The sequence below is a fragment of the Pan paniscus genome, chromosome 9 (assembly GCF_029289425.2).
Source record: "Pan paniscus chromosome 9, NHGRI_mPanPan1-v2.0_pri, whole genome shotgun sequence".
NCBI classification, from domain to species: domain Eukaryota; kingdom Metazoa; phylum Chordata; class Mammalia; order Primates; family Hominidae; genus Pan; species Pan paniscus.
The window spans coordinates 129,275,824-129,287,501 of NC_073258.2; the positions used below are offsets into that span (position 1 = coordinate 129,275,824).

The 11,678-nt window shown below is 39.1% G+C and overlaps 1 protein-coding gene across 3 annotated transcripts in view; it reads right to left on the reverse strand.

The window, feature by feature from the left end:
• The window catches only part of ETS1 (ETS proto-oncogene 1, transcription factor), a 145,497-nt gene extending 134,394 nt beyond the window's left edge, over nt 1–11,103 (reverse strand). The window contains exons 1-3 of one of the 3 annotated variants that reach the window (XM_055095080.2): nt 10,623–11,068; nt 3,682–3,783; nt 2,706–2,833 (exon numbers count right to left, since the gene is read on the reverse strand). The gene's annotated coding sequence lies outside the window, so the exon portion shown is untranslated. Of the gene's footprint in view, nt 1–2,705; nt 2,834–3,681; nt 3,784–10,622 lie in introns of all 3 variants that reach the window. The other 2 variants (XM_055095082.2, XM_055095081.2) reach the window with 2 other exon arrangements.
• Nucleotides 11,104–11,678: the final 575 nt, after the last annotated feature.

Below are 11,678 nucleotides of genomic sequence, written 5' to 3' on the forward strand. Positions count from 1 at the left end.
CCCAGCACAACTGCAATAGAGCCAACCTTTTGAGTTTCCCCAAGCATGTTTTCTAGTCCTAATTTTAGAAGGCAGACCACTTTCATTGGAGGGACGCTAAAACCATTACTATATTTCCTGACCTATACTAGATAAACTGGTCTTAAACTTCCCCTCCTACATGTGTGGGAGGCTAGAAGGGCTTCTGGGAGGTGTCTGGGCTCCGCTTTCTCCAAGGTGCACAGGAAGCCACCACCCTAGTTCCAGTTTCACAGTATCTGTGCCTTGGACTTTTCCATGCTTGCCCTGCACCTAGACTAAATAACTCAGTAGCTTCTGCTCAGATAAGATACGTTTTCCAGGGCAGAACATCATGACCAAGAATTCTAGAGGCCATAGTTTGTGAGCAGGGAATAATCGTTAGGGATTCTGCAACCTCATCACCTTTCAGATAAGCAAAGAGAATCAGGGAGATTAATCTCTTTTCCCTGAAGGGAAAGTGGATAAATCAATTTGCCAAATGTCATCAACACTAAGTGGTTAGCCTGTTGGTGGGACTGCATATTGAGCACCTTCCGTGAGTCTATTGGTCTATGTTTGGGACCAGGGTAACCATACTAAAGAAGCAACATTCAGATTAATTGACCTGTCAAAGGAATAATCCTCCCATTTTCACACTAAATGTCTGAGGCTCCAGTGGATAGCTCAGTCCCCGGTAGACCAGGAAGAGGAAAGAACAATACAATGTACCACAAAAAATCCTCATGGATTTTGCTGTTTCAAAACATGCCTAGGGCCAGAAGTCCAGTAACTACAGTCAGCTGCATCCATGAATGTGGTGAGGGATTTATAGAAAGCCACATTCATCAGTTGTTAATGTACTCATTATATTGGCCTGATGCTGATGAATGACTGGAAATAGAATGGTGTGTTTTTGAGCCTTTTTAGGACACCACTTCAACCAAATGCCAGGTTTGCTGCTGACATCTTTATCCTGGATACTTCCCTTACTCCCTCAACATAGCCAAGACTATCTGTGTACTCAGAGGCGCAGGGAAACAAACTAAGAAGATCCAGATGTATCAATCATACATCTGGTTTTGACCTGTATTCTTCCTCTACAAGGAGGTTTTCACTGACTATCCCTATCTCCCTCTTCTCACTAGATTCTGTCTTTCTACCATATGTTTCAGTAGTGTACTACTGTCCCTTTTGTAGCAAGAATTACATTGTAATTATTTGTGCATTGTCCTTTCTCTTTATTTATTGTAAAACCATGGGGGTAAGGAATGGATCAGCTTTGTTTGCCATTGTTCCTGCAACACTTACCACAGTGCATGAAACATAAAGTAAAGGCTAAATAAATATTTGATGGATAGATATATGACTAGAATGATGGATGGATGGATGAGTGGATGAATAGATGAATGGATAAATAGATGGAATGATGAGTGAATGGGTAAAAATGGATGGATGAAGAGATGGATGGATGGATGGATGGATGGATGGAGAGATGGATGGATGGATGGATGGATGGATGGATGGATGGATGGAGAGATGGAAAATAGATATTTGAATGTTGGATATATGTGATCTAATTAATCTAACAATTTCTTAACTTTTGGTTCTTCAAGCACTCATCCTTTCCCCATTGTTCCTGCTGGTGTTCCACAACATAATACCAAAATGCTGGCACCTAACTCTGTCTCTTTAGTACACATCACACAACTATTTTAGCATGAACTTTTTTCCAGTCAATACAAAAATAAATCTGTCAGGGGAATAATTTATCTTTTACGTAGCACAAAGTGAAGTGAAGAGCTGACAATTAACCAGAAAATTCAGGCTGCATAAACAGACAGAATGAGTCACTACTTCACACCAGATTTCTTTTTGTCTGTTATCTGGGTAATTCAGTCTACATCTGGTGTCTTTTTCCTTGACTATTTGAGTAGTTGTCTCAATACATCCCTCATTTTATTTTTCCTCGAGGAGGAATAAAATAGAAAAAAATTAACTTGTGATTTCTGGACTGAACCTAGACTTCAGGGTTTTATTTCCCACCTAGTTTATTTTCCAAGAGTTTCAAGCCTGAAAGACACCTGAAATATGTTACTCATTCTTATAAGTGGCTGTCGGTTATGGGAAACTTTTCACATTGTACAGGTATGTAGAGATGGGATGCCAGTCCTGATTTGGAACAAGTGTAGAGTATGGCAAGAAACACTTTGGTTTCCAGTATTTTTAACTGGAAATGTCACACAAAAAAAATGCGCACATTTTTTTTAAACCAGCTGAGAAAATCACATAAACTTGAACTCAACCTTTGCACCAACCAGAAAGCATCCGGAATAGCCAGAGATGCTGACCTTGTTCCCAAGGAGTAGCTTGTGCCTGGAGAGAATCTGGCTCATTATCTAATGGAATTAAACTGCCAATTAAGGCTGTTTTTTGCAACTTGCATCACAGCTCATCCCTGGCCAAAGCACAACATGATACAGTCCAGCACTTCTAATCATATTTGGTGACATTTCAAAAAATAGTTTTTAGAAATTCTGGGTGTTTGGATAATATATACTTTTAAAGAGGGCCACTGGGGGCTGTGGTTCACGCCTGTAATCCCAGCACTTTGGGAGGCCGAGGCAGGGGGATTGCTTGAGCCCAGGAATTTGAGACCAGCCTGGGCAACATGGTGAGACCCTGTCTACAAAAAATGCAAAAATTACCCAGGCACGGTGGCTCTCAACTGTAGTTCCAGCTACTCAGAAGGCTGAGGTGGGAGGATCCCTTGAGTCCAGGAGGTTGAGGCTTCAGTGAGCTGTGATGGCACCAGGGCAATGGAGTGAGACCCTGTCTAAAACAGAGAGAGAGAGAGAGAGAGAGAGAGAGCCAAAGGAACAGAAACAGAAAGAGTAACAGTGAAAAAGGTATTGTTGCTCCTTGCTTAGAGTAGAGCTAAATCTTCCAATGTGTAAGAGGTTCAGAAGGCTGATATTTGTCTAGATTGTGAAGAAAGTCAGCCCTAAAGGTGATCAAAATTCAAAGAAGCGTAGGATGAATAATTTATATTGAAATTACACACTTCCTTTAAAATCACTTTCCAAGACTGAAATTTAAGGACTTCAATCTTGAATCCAAAAGCAACTCTGCCTTCTATCTCTTTATCCAAATAGTCATTATTCTTCTTTAACGTAAGACTAATACATGTCAATTGTTTAAGATTTGGGAAATATGAAAAAGTCAAAACAAGAAGATTAAATTCACCCATAATTCCCCGCCCAGAGGTAGCCAGTGATAACATTTTGATGGATAGTTTCTTTGCAGTCTTTTCTGTGCAGATAGGTATTTTTTACATTATACAAAATAAAATAGGTTATATCATACATGATATTTTAACCTATTTTTTTCTTATAAGGCCATTAAATGGGCCTTCTGCAGTGTATTTTTATATGGCTGCCTGGTATTCTCACATGTATTCCTACAATTCAGAAATTTAGCACAGGACGGAGGCTTCATTTCATATTAACTTTTCTAGTAATGAGAAGAATCATCAGCCCCAGATTTAATTTCTAGTTTTACTAACTAGTTGTGTGTTTGGGGACAAGGTTTCCTCATCTGAGAAGTAAAGGATTGCATGGTTAATTTCTTGAATGTCCAGGAGGAGTATCTGACACATAAATCATATAATGCACAGTTGCCTACCTGCTCAACTTTGCCTCCATGTCTGCTCCATATGAGAGGGATTTCCTCTTCCCCTTCATCCTTTGATTTGTTTTCTCTTTAATTTGTTCCACTTTCTTTCCCCTGAAACAATGAAATGTGATGCCTTTTATCTTTCATCAGAAGATGGGTGATTGGCTTCTTCTTCTACTGCTTCTGCAAACTCCGCCCCCGTCTCCTACTGAAAGCAGAGCCTGTTTAGAGCCCCAGGGATAAGCAGGCACTTTTACATGTGCTCCTGCACCAGACTCATCTGACCTGTATGCTGCTGGTGTAGAAAATTGACTTTTGGAGGCTCAAGCAGGTCTCTACCTTCTTGAGGGCTCCAGCCAGAGGCAGACTAGGAGGAAACATAAAAGGCACACTCAAACAGAAATGTTGATTTTTCCTCTTTTAAAAAGAGCAGTAGGATTTTGTGTTCTACATCAAAGAGACAAGGTTTTTCCACTGTAGTCTCTAAAAATGGATAGAAGACTCAATTTGCTCACAATTTGGAATATAAAGAAATTCCTTAGGTCTGATACAGTAGTTCATAAAAACATTTATGGGGTTTTCTAAAACTTCCATATGCAATCCTGCACAACTGGATTATTTTTATTTTTATTTTTATTATTTTTGAGATGGAGTTTTGCTCTTGTTGCCCACGCTAGAGTGCAATGGTGCTATCTCGGCTCATCACAACCTCCGTCTCCCTGGTTGAAGCAATTCTCCTGCCTCAGCCTCCTGAGTAGCTGGGATTACGGGCATGCGCCACCAGGCCTGGCTAATTTTGTATTTTAGTAAAGACGGGGTTTCTCCATGTTGGTCAGGCTGGTCTTGAACTCCTGACCTCAGGTGATCAGCCCGCCTCAGCTTCCCAAAGTGCTGGGATTACAGGTGTGAGCCACCCCACCTGGCAACAACTGGATTCTTGAGAAAATTTTCAAGCCAGTTGCTTGAAAGAAAGGATTCTTCCCTGCCCCCAGGCTAACTAAGCTACTAATGCAACTGGTTTGAGACTAACAAAGGCCGGGAGATTAAGTACACGTTTGAATTTTATCTCTGCATATCTCTGGAGTCTGTCAATTTGGGTGTCTCAGAAAGACTCAACATCTCTCACCGGAGTCTTCTGAAGCACATCCACAGGGAAGATACAAGAAGCTTCTGATGTTTTATTTTATCATGAATTCCATTGACCCCAGAAACCTGTGATTCTGGTGTAAAATAGGAGGGGAGTGGGAATAGTCCTGGCTATTTAATTATCTCAGTAGGTGCTGATATTCCCACATATCAGCAAGAAGTATTCCAAAGAACAATGACATCAGATCACTGAGTGTCTTCTGAGACATTTTGTTCTTCATTACTTCTCTCCCCTCCTTGTCACTGTTACCAAACACAGCAATGACACTCATTGAACTAGGCACCACTCCCTACTGTTGGCCTGTGCTCTTAGCATAAGCTGTCTTCTCATTGAGATGGTGAAAAATAAAATGAGAAAATAGAGAGAGAAAATGCTTTGAAAGAAGAACACTTTGCATATGAAAGAAATTGGAGATTTTGTTTATGATAGCTCAGATGAATCCTGCCTTGTCTCATTGCAGCAGCCTGTTATAATATTTCATTGTTGGAACTGAAATTGCCTCATAATAGACAAGTGTCATAGGACTTGGATCAGTAGATAAACACTACAGGGAAGCCTATTTCAGATCAAAATGGTGAAGTGCTTTTGAACATTTAGAGAGCTTTTGAATATTTGGAGCCATTCAAAAACAAAATGAGTGCCTGGAAAGCACTGAATAAGTTGAAACAGAGCTATAAGACCAGCTAGCAGAGATGCTGTAGAAAAGTTTCTTGCACTGGACCAGACAACAGCTAACATTCTATCCCAGTAAGAATCTGGGAATTCACTACAATGATTTTTAATGCTGCTTTTAAATAGGTGAAGGGCTGTAATGTAGAAGAGGAAGTGTTTTCTTTCAGATTATCAGACTAAGCCCAGTTGATGGAAAGTATAGGAAGACGAACTTTGGCACAATGCAGCCAATGCAACAATATTCACAATATTCATGGCATTTAGAAATGCCATATAATTAATTTTTTCAAAGTCGGGTAGATGTGAGAATAATCTGACCAAAGCTAATCCACCAGTGTTAGACCTCAAACTTCAGATTCTTCATCCAGTTCTGAGTTCCATGTCTCACATACCCCTTCCAATCTAAGGCCACACATACTTGGCAAATAGTCTTTTAAAAATTAGAGGAAAGCCATACGTTAGTGACCATTTGCTGACAGTCCTTATCCGATCCTACTCCCTTATAACTGCTTCCTTTCTCAGACTCTCTCTCAGGGGGAACACTAAGTTATATGCCTGAGCTCATCTCAGGCCTCCAGAAACTAGATTGAATGGAATAAAAACTCTTAATGAGGAATTTTATCTTTGTCATGGGGGTTTTACATGTCTACTACCATCTAGGAAGCCCTCTCCAACTTGATCCTATAGCAAAATCTTTTTTCAGCCTCTGTCTCTTCTGCACTTAGAAATTTTTCTGCCTAACTTCACCCTTCTGAGAACCACCAGCAGCTCCACTGTGGGATCAGATACTCACATTCTTGATGACCCTATAGATAAATCCAATGAGAAATTGCTGCTGTGCACATTACTTAATTGTTTACATTCAGAGTGATGACTATGTTTTACTCATCTTCATATTCTTAGCATTTTGCTTGGTAACTAAGTTCTTAGGAACTTCTCAGTATAGGTTTATTTGGTTGAAAATATGGATATGTTTTGCTTTATTTTAGAGCTGAGGTTAGTTACAGATGGATTCTATGACATCCTCAAATGCAACAAAACGTGAGTATCTTTAAAACTGTAGATATCGTTAAGAATCTCCCAAGATGCCATTTTGGGATACTATGGAAAAGGAGCACAGCGTAAGGAAGCTCTTATCTCAAGGTCTTTTTACTTCCTCTTCCAGCTGCAGTTCCACATAGTTCTCTCCCTCACTTCATGAAGGTCACCTGAAAATGTTAACTTGTCAATGAGGTCTTGCCTAACTATCTTATATAAAATAAAGCCTCCATCCCCATCCATAGCACTCCCTACCCACCTTACTCTGCTTTATTTTTCTCCATAGGACTTATCGCCATTTGACATACCATGTGTCTGCTCACTTATTTGTTCACTGTGTGTCTTCCCCCTCATTGGGCAGAAAGAGACTTTGTGGGTTCACTCATTGCTTTTTCCCCAGGTCTAGAAGAGTGCCTGGCACATACCAAGGAGCAAGGAAGAGCTCAACAAACATTTACTAAACAATTGAATGATGAATAAGAGAATTATTGAAACTAAAAAACATAAAATTGCCCAATAAAAATTCAATAACACGACTGAAAAATATGTCAAAGAAGTCTCTTGGAACAAAGAACAAAAGTTTGCAATACAAAATGTGAAATAATATAAGCTGAGACATAGAAGATTAATCCAGGATAGCCAACATTTACTTCATGAAGTTTCCAAAAAAGAGAGAAAATAAAAGGGAAAAATATTAGAAGAAAATTTATGAGAGCTGAAGAAAGTCACCAATCTTAAAACTGAAGTTTCAGCCAAGGATAAGAGAAAATACAAAAAGCTTTTAGAGAAAAGTTAGAAAGTCACCTACAAAAGAATGAGAATAATTAGATTGGCATTAGCCTTTACATTAGCAGCACTGGACACTAAAGGGTAAGACAGTTATATCTTTAAATTTTTTAAGAAAAATCATTTTGAACCTAAAATTCTGTACTTAAACCATCAATCTAGTATAATAAAATGCAAACATTTTAAGACCCACAATGAATATGAAAGTTTACCTTCCATAAAGTCTTTCTAAAGAAATAAGATGATGTTGTTTAACAAAATGAAAATAGAAACAAAGAAAGAAAAGAAAATGAAATCCAGATAACAATGAACCTTATCCAGGAGACAGATATACAAGAGGCATTAAAAGAAGTCATCCAAATTAGAATAGCAAATTGTCTATTGTCTTTGAAAGAAGGTAGATTATCCCATAGCAAATAATTATTAAAACATTAGATGAAAGGTGAGGTCATAAACTGCTCCAACTAACAGGAAGAAGAAAAGCTATTAGAAACACCAGGGAAAACAAAAAGCTATGAAAGAAAATGATATGAAAAAAACTAGAATGTGGTCTGATTTTAACCAATTCATAAAGTATAAGAAAGAGAGTCCACTTGACCTTAAAACTTGGAGTATTTTTTATCAGTACACAAGTTTAGTGACACATATTTATACCTTATTCTGTAAAGTCTAGTTATACAAGTTGGTTCTGTGGTGAATTATCTTAATATGAATACATAATTATCTTAAATGAGATTTTAATCTTTAGAATCAACTTAAAGTCAAAGTATGAATGGCTTAACTTTGGTTACAAAATGAAATGTAAATCTAATGTTGATGATATTAGTAACTGGAGATGTATGTAAAAAAGTAGAAAGAAATATGGGGGTGCTAATTTCTACATTTTACATGACATGAAATCAGATATATTATCTAAAGATGATGGATCAAGAAATAAAAATTAAAGTATATTATTTAAAGTTATAACAATAGCTAAATGAAAACTAAAATTTTTAAAAATAACTTAAAGGTTTGGAAATTGATGGGGGTGGGTGTAGAGTAATTGAGCTACATTTTATGTCTTGTACTGATGGTTCATTGATATGGTTTAAAGTAATTATATCAAAAAGTATATATAAGTATATATTTCAAGAGGTGGAAATACATAAAATATGGAATTAACTACTAAATAATAAAAACAGAAAAGGTTTAAGTGGTTACCTTTTGAGAGTGGTTTAAATGGTTTAAGTGGTTACCTTTTGACCAACTGTAGTATGGGAATGTTAACTTCCACATTTTCATAATATTCTGTTATTTTTTTAATTAAATAAATTTTATATATTTTTTAATCTGCTTTTTAAAAGAAGAGATTATTTATATTGGAAACTGCTGGCCCATAGCCACTTCTCCTATGACACTGGCTATGTTGGGATGAGACAAATCAGACCACAAAATTTTTTTCATGAAAATCTGGCTTTCTTTTTCTGAGATGGTTTACAAAGAGGCTATGAAGACCTTTGGAAATATTATAGAATTTGGAATCAAAAGAAACAGGACAATTGCATAAAAATCTTTTAATAGATTTTTATGCCTCAATTTTCCTACACTTCAATGGGCTTCTTGCCCATAATTTTGCTCCTTTGAGTCCCAAGGAGATGAGGTGTTCAAATCCTGAGCTATAGGAAACCCTGCCAGTGGTCGTTTTCTGTCGATAAGCCAGGAGTTACGGACAAGAGCCGGGCAGTTTTTACACATTTCTGGCATGCAAATAAATGTGCCAAATGTTTAAATTACTCTGTATGATTTCTAAGTCAGCAGCTTCAATGCTCCCTATGGTAGAATCAAATTTCTGCATGAAGATCTTCTGAGGAAACTGCTGACTTACTGAACACTCTGTAGCCAGACACCCACACAACTCACAGCACACCTTGAAAACACCAAGGTGGCAGGGTGGAGGATGGGGAGCCTTCTTTGCAGAGGCCTAAAGAGCCAGCCTCATCCTCCATACACATGGCTCTCCTTTCTTCTAGACAAGGGCCACCCCGGTTCCTCTACCCTTGCAGTGATGGTGTTTCCATGGGTTATATTGGGTTGGGGAAGTGGGTGGATAGGAAATATACAGAAAATGCAAAACAAAATTGATTTGTGCAAATCCTCATCTGGGAAGCCTGCATTCCTGGTTGCCTGCATTTATAATATTAAGGGGGTGGGGGAGGAAATTACAAATAAGGCAGTCAATGAGTTAGTATGAATTGGATCTTTGTTCTTTGGCAAACCCTGCCTGGAAAGCTGAGTGCAGGCTTCTCATTGACTTGCAGCATCAGTTTTACCGAAATGGCTTTAAAATCTGCCCAAGGTCCATTCTCCTCCTGCCAGGCCAGAAAGAAAAAGAAAGGTGACCACACAGCTGGACACCCTGTGGTCAGTTCTTATGAAAGGGGCAAACTCTGTGCAGTGCCTATACACTCCATCAAAATATGGGAAAGGAGCTGGGGAAATGGTCCCATGGAGAGACCTGGGAACAGAGAAAGGGAGCCGAAAGAGAAATAATTCTCCTGGCTCTGTTCTATGCCACCCACAGCCATGGGCTAGATACACTCTCTGAATGCCAAACTTGTGCTTCCCAGGCACCCTGCTGCCAAAATATAGCTGGAGAAAGCAGCCAGAGAACCCCACAGTCCAGGCAAGCACAAGAGCTTAACTGGAGACAAGACTGTGGGGTTGAAAGGGAGGGAGATGAATCCTCTCAGATGTGTGTTGACTCCTTCCTAAGTTCAAAGCACTTACGCTTTTAAATCATCTCTCCTCCAAGTAAATTTGTGGGACAAGCTGTATTTTCTCCACTTAATAGACGATGAAATTGAGGCTCAGATTTGATTTGGATCATAGCCAGTTTGCATAGATAGCACCAGATTCTATTCCTTGGCCTTCTCACCTCAGGGACTTTTTCCTAGACCACATTACCAGTAGATGTCATTCTTTGACCAGCAGACAAATGCCAGAGAGTAGAAATTCTAGCCACTTGGCTGAACGTTCAGGTTCAGGGAGCATCTTCAAGAGAGGGAGGGACTCGAGGCCAGTGTGCCCAGCTCCTTTGCCTCTGCCCCACCCAGAGCTGAGGGCCTGGACCTCATGTGCCCTCCCCACACGGTGCCTACTTTCTCTTTTACAGAGACTCTGTGACCCCTCAGGGCCCCCAGATCCTCAATCCCACTGAGGCTTTGCCTCAGGTGGGGGGGCTACATGTTTCCTCCAGACTAAAATATTATTCCAATAGCTTTATTTTTATATTATTATTATGGTTTGTCTTTTGTTTTTTGTTACTTACCTCCTCTGGTCATGAGTCGCTGCATACCCTAAACCAGGTGGGTTCAAATTTCCCCTATTCTAATTTGAATTTCCACATGATCAGAATAAACATGGCTGCCTTGAGATCTCATTTTCCAGTGCTGCCAGAAATGAAAATTCCACATAGCCTAGTGGACCTTCCCACCTCCTCTCACTGGACAACTTGCTGTTTAGAGGCTCCTGCCATTCTTAACACGGCAGCTGTCACAGCAGTTAGCCATGGAAAGACCCATTCTCTCATTTGATCCCATCTCCCTGCCAGGACAGGATATAGGCCTTAAAAGTGCTTCCTGGTGTAAGGACTGAGTCGGGGTTTATTTATCCTAGGTTACAGCAAACATTACTTCAAAAAACAGGAAAGAGAGTCTCATCTTGTTGATTATGATACCAGTTATAGCAATGAGGTGGAGGCGTTGTGGAAGCGGAGCTTGCATTTCCATACAAGGCTACCTTGGAACCTCATCTATTGTTAGGGAGCCGAAGTGTGTCGCTGTGACAACCCTAATAGAACCTTAGGAGTACTGGCTACTCCTGCTCTCATGTTCCTTAGAGCCATCAGAAATAAAAACAATTATATCAGCTTGTGACTTTCTTAGATTGGTCCTAATTTACAAATCTCCTTATGGGCAAATTAACTGTCCCATTTGCCTTTCATTGGGAACAGCTCTAAGATACACTCAATAAAATGTTTAATTAAGACTGATGGAATACTAGAACTCATTCTTTCTAAATGCATTTTTGCAAGGAAATTATATCTAACGATAATTTGTTGTATAGTTCAAAATGCCTAGAAGAGAAGAATTATAATATTCCCAACACAAAGAAAAGATAAATGCTTGAGGTGCTGGATATCTCGATTACCCTGATTTGATCATTGCACATTGTATACATGTATCAAATTATCACATGTACCCCAATATCTGAACAATTACATAGCAATAAAAAGCAAAAACAAATAAAAAAGACAGATTGAAAAAGAGCCAGTTGATCAGGAAGGGAGGGAAAGAGAATGTGCAAAGGATTCCTGGGCTCATTT